Here is a 5,000-nt window from a genome sequence, read left to right on the forward strand (position 1 = left end):
GGGCAGCGGCCACCGCCGCCGTGACGTCGCGGCAAGCAGACAGCCGCGCAGCAGCTGCCAGCACCTTGGCACAAGCACGGCAAATGAATGCCACGCCCACGCCGCGGATAAGCAGCCCCAACGCGCCCGACGGCTTGGAGCGGGTCCCGAAGACGGTGGCCGGAATCGGGTCGTCGCCGGCCGGAAAACGGGTCATCGATGCCGGCAATACTTCGGGCCATGAGGCCCCCCACCTTAGTCCGAGTTTAGCAACAGCCCACATATCCCCCGCGGCAGGCCTATGGGCGCCAGGCCAGCGCGCCCCATGGCCAGTCAGGGGGCACCCCCCTAAAGAGCAATAAGTGTCATTGAAGCTCTGGCAGGGGGAGACACTACTAGGTCCCAGCTGTCACCCCCCCTCTAAAAAATTCATTTCTTGGTATTTTGAGCTGAAATTTTGCACAGAGGTTGGCAAAAATCCAATCCAACTTTATTAATTTTTCCAGAATTTTTCGAGGTCGGGAAGTATTTTTTTTTATTTTCCTACCATTAAAAATCGAGGAAATCGGAAAAAATAGGAACCGGCCCGGAATGACCCCAAATTCAGTGGGCAGCCTCATAAAAATATGGCTGATTTTACTGGATTGATTTCATGTGGAAAGCACGACGTTTTGTTGTAGGAATGCGGGAACCCCGGCGGCTCGCCTGCCGCGGCCAGCGACGTCGGGCTGGCCCCTGCAGCGCCTAGCCTCTCCCACGCGGGGGGCAGGCCAGAACGCGGGGGGCCAGGGCCCGAAGGCAGCCCCCCCGCGGGCGAGAGAGCAAGCCAGCAGGGGCTGTCGCCTGCCGCGGCCAGCGACGTCGGGCTGGCCCCTGCAGCGCCTAGCCTCTCCCACGCGGGGGGCAGGCCAGAACGCGGGGGGCCAGGGCCCGAAGGCAGCCCCCCCGCGGGCGAGAGAGCAAGCCAGCAGGGGCTGTCGCCTGCCGCGGCCAGCGACGTCGGGCTGGCCCCTGCAGCGCCTAGCCTCTCCCCCGCAGGGGGCAGGCCAGAACGCGGGGGGCCAGGGCCCGAAGGCAGCCCCCCCGCGGGCGAGAGAGCAAGCCAGCAGGGGCTGTCCGCGCGTCGCGCGGCGCGGCATGGCTGCGGGGGCCGCGCTGCGCGCGCCCAAGCGCCCAAGGGCCCCCAAGGGCCCCAGGCCCTCAGGCCCCAGCGCCCCAGCGCCCAGCGCGGGCGGGCGCGCGCGCGCGTGTGGTCTTTGAGGGGCGCCGGCCTGGTGGCTCCCTAAAGAGCAATAAGTGTCATTGCAGCTCTGGCAGGGGGAGACACTACTAGGTCCCAGCTGTCACCCCCCCTCTAAAAAATTCATTTCTTGGTATTTTGAGCTGAAATTTTGCAGAGAGGTTGGCAAAAATCCAATCCACCTTCATTAATTTTCCCAGAATTTTTCGAGGTCGGGAAGTATTTGTTTTAATTTTCCTACCATTAGAAATCGAGTAAATCCGCAAAACTAGGAACCGGCCCGGAATGACCCCAAATTCAGTGGGCAGCCTCATAAAAATATGGCTGATTTTACTGGATTGGTTTCATGTGGAAAGCACGACGTTTTCTTGTAGGAATGCGGGAACCCCGGCAGCTCGCCTGCCGCGGCCAGCGACGTCGGGGACGCTGGCCTGCGCTGTCGAGCCCGCGAGGGCTGTCTCCGCGGCAGGCCCCCCCTGAACGGGGCACGACAGGCCACCGCGCTGGCTCGTCCAGCGTCGACAGTCCCTCGTCCAGGTTTCAGATCGCGCCAAGTCGAACCCATGACCTGCTCAAGCCATCGTGCGCTGCCGAATTCGCATCTGCGTGTAGGCTGCCATTCCACGCGGCAGCCCCTGTTTTCGTCAGCGTGCCCCCCTGACGAATTTTCCTGCCTGGCCCAGTCCAGCGTCCAGCCCCTGTTCGTCGAAAAATCTGCGCTGCTGATTTTCCACGACGAGCCTACTTTCGTCAGCGTGCCCCCCTGACGAATTTTCCTGCCTGGCCCGGCCAGTCCAGCCCCTGTTCGTCGAAAAATCTGCGCTGCCGATTTTCCACGCGGCAGCCCCTGTTTTCGTCAGCGTGCCCCCCTGACGAATTTTCCTGCCTGGCCCGGCCAGTCCAGCCCCTGTTCGTCGAAAAATCTGCGCTGCCGATTTTCCACGCGGCAGCCCCTCTTTTCGTCAGCGTGCCCCCCTGACGAATTTTCCTGCCTGGCCCGGCCGGTCCAGCATCCAGCCCCTGTTCGTCGAAAAATCTGCGCTGCCGATTTTCCACGCGGCAGCCCCTCTTTTCGTCAGCGTGCCCCCCTGACGAATTTTCCTGCCTGGCCCGGCCGGTCCAGCATCCAGCCCCTGTTCGTCGAAAAATCTGCGCTGCCGATTTTCCACGCGGCAGCCCCTGTTTTCCTCAGCGTGCCCCCCTGACGAATGTTCGTCGAAAAATCTGCGCTGCCGATTTTCCACGCGGCAGCCCCTGTTTTCCTCAGCGTGCCCCCCTGACGAATGTTCGTCGAAAAATCTGCGCTGCCGATTTTCCACGCGGCAGCCCCTCTTTTCGTCAGCGTGCCCCCCTGACGAATTTTCCTGCCTGGCCCGGCCGGTCCAGCATCCAGCCCCTGTTCGTCGAAAAATCTGCGCTGCCGATTTTCCACGCGGCAGCCCCTCTTTTCGTCAGCGTGCCCCCCTGACGAATGTTCGTCGAAAAATCTGCGCTGCCGATTTTCCACGCGGCAGCCCCTCTTTTCGTCAGCGTGCCCCCCTGACGAATTTTCCTGCCTGGCCCGGCCGGTCCAGCATCCAGCCCCTGTTCGTCGAAAAATCTGCGCTGCCGATTTTCACCGACGAGCCTACTTTCGTCAGCGTGTCCCCTTGACGAATTTCCCTGCCTGGCCTGGACAGTCCATCTTCCAGCCCATGTTCATCGAAAAATCTGCGCTGCCGATTTCCCCGACGAACCTGCAGCTGCACAAATCTGCGCTGCCGATTTCCCCCCCTGTCGGCATGGCTGCCGCTGCCCCGATGTCCAGACCAACAGTCTTTTTTGTCGACTTTGCCGATTTTGTCCGCGCTGCCGATTCCAACACTACCCCCTGCATCCAAACCAGCATTGTTTCGTCAGCTCTTCCCCTGACGATTTTAGCCCTGTAACAAACAGTAGGCCTCCAATCCCGCCAACGGGAGCCAAGTTGATAGGGAAGAGAATTGAATGACGCGCCTGGTCCTCGCACCCCGCCACCCGAGGGGCCTTTTTCCCGGCAGCCTCTGAAAAACTCTAGCTTTCACGGTCCTCGCCGCCCCTCACCACCATGGCAGGCCTCTAATCCCACCCATCAGCAGTTGTAGCCGATAGGGCAGTGATTTGAATGACGCGTCGCGGGCCGCCGGGTCATCTCACCCGGCCATTAATTGGAGCGTTTTTGGCTGGCCGAGGATGGGGGGATGGATCTCTTCTTCCGAAAAAGCAAACAGTACATCGGGAGTTATGTTGACGGGGCATGGAATTGAATGACCCGTCGCGGGCCGCCGGGTCATCTCACCCGGCCATCCCGGGGAGCGTTTTTCCCGGCAGCATCGGGGAAACTCTTGCTTTCACTGCCCGCTGCCCAAGTCCCCACTCGCATCGGCCCCCCGCGCCAACAAGCCAACGCTGCCGAATCGGCAGACACTGCTGCCGAGTCTGCCGACACTGCCCCGCGGGCTGCCACTGCCCCAGTGTCTAAACCAGCGGTCTTTCTCATCGAGCCTTGGACTATCCAGTCCGTCCTGACTCATCGCCAGCACCTGCTGCCGATTCTGCCGACTTTGCCGATTTTCTCGGCGCTGCCGATTCCAACACTGCGCCCACCGTGTCTGAACCAGCGCTGTTTCCTCAGCGTGTCCCCTCGACGAATTTTCCTGCCTGGCCTGGACAGTCCACCGTCCAGCCCGTGTTCGTCGAAAAATCTGCGCTGCCGATTCTGCCGACTTTGCCGATTTCGTCGGCGCTGCCGATTCCACCACTGCCCGCCGTGCCTGAACCAGCGCTGTTTCGTCAGCGTGTCCCCTCGACAAATTTTCCTGCCTGGCCTGGACAGTCCATCGTCCAGCCCATGTTCGTCGCAAAATCTGCGCTGCCGATTTTCCCCGACGAACCTGCAGCCGCACAAATCTGCGCTGCCGAATCTGCCGACACTGTCCCGCGGGCTGCCACTGCCCCAGTGTCTAAACCAGCAGTCTTTCTCGTCGAGCCTTGGACTATCCAGCCCGTCCAGACCCATCGCCAGCACCCGCTGCCGATTCTGCCGACTTTGCCGATTTCGTCGGCGCTGCCGATTCCAACACTGCCCGCCGTGCCTGAACCAGCGCTGTTTCGTCAGCGTGTCCCCTCGATGAATTTTCCTGCATGGCCCGGCCAGTCCAGCGTCCAGCCCATGTTCGTCGAAAAATCTGCGCTGCCGATTCTGCCGACTTTGCCGATTTCGTCGGCGCTGCCGATTCCAACACTGCCCCCCGTGCCTGAACCAGCGCTGTTTCGTCAGCGTGTCCCCTCGACAAATTTTCCTGCCTGGCCTGGACAGTCCATCGTCCAGCCCATGTTCGTCGAAAAATCTGCGCTGCCGATTTTCCCCGACGAACCTGCAGCCGCACAAATCTGCGCTGCCGAATCTGCCAACACTGTCCCGCGGGCTGCCACTGCCCCAGTGTCTCAACCTGCGGTCTTTCTCGTCGAGCCTTGGACTATCCAGCCCGTCCAGACCCATCGCCAGCACCCGCTGCCAATTCTGCCGACTTTGCCGGTTTCATCGGCGCTGCCGATTCCAACACTGCGCCCACCGTGTCTAAACCAGCGCTGTTTCTTCAGCGTGTCCCCTCGATGAATTTTCCTGCATGGCCCGGCCAGTCCAGCGTCCAGCCCATGTTCGTCGAAAAATCTGCGCTGCCGATTCCCCCCTGTTGGCATGGCTGCCGCTGCCCCCTTGTCTGGACCAACAGTCTTTTCCGTCAAGCCCTGGACCATAAAT

Source organism: Populus nigra, chromosome 2 (genome assembly GCF_951802175.1).
Source record: "Populus nigra chromosome 2, ddPopNigr1.1, whole genome shotgun sequence".
Classification (NCBI taxonomy): Eukaryota; Viridiplantae; Streptophyta; class Magnoliopsida; order Malpighiales; family Salicaceae; genus Populus; species Populus nigra.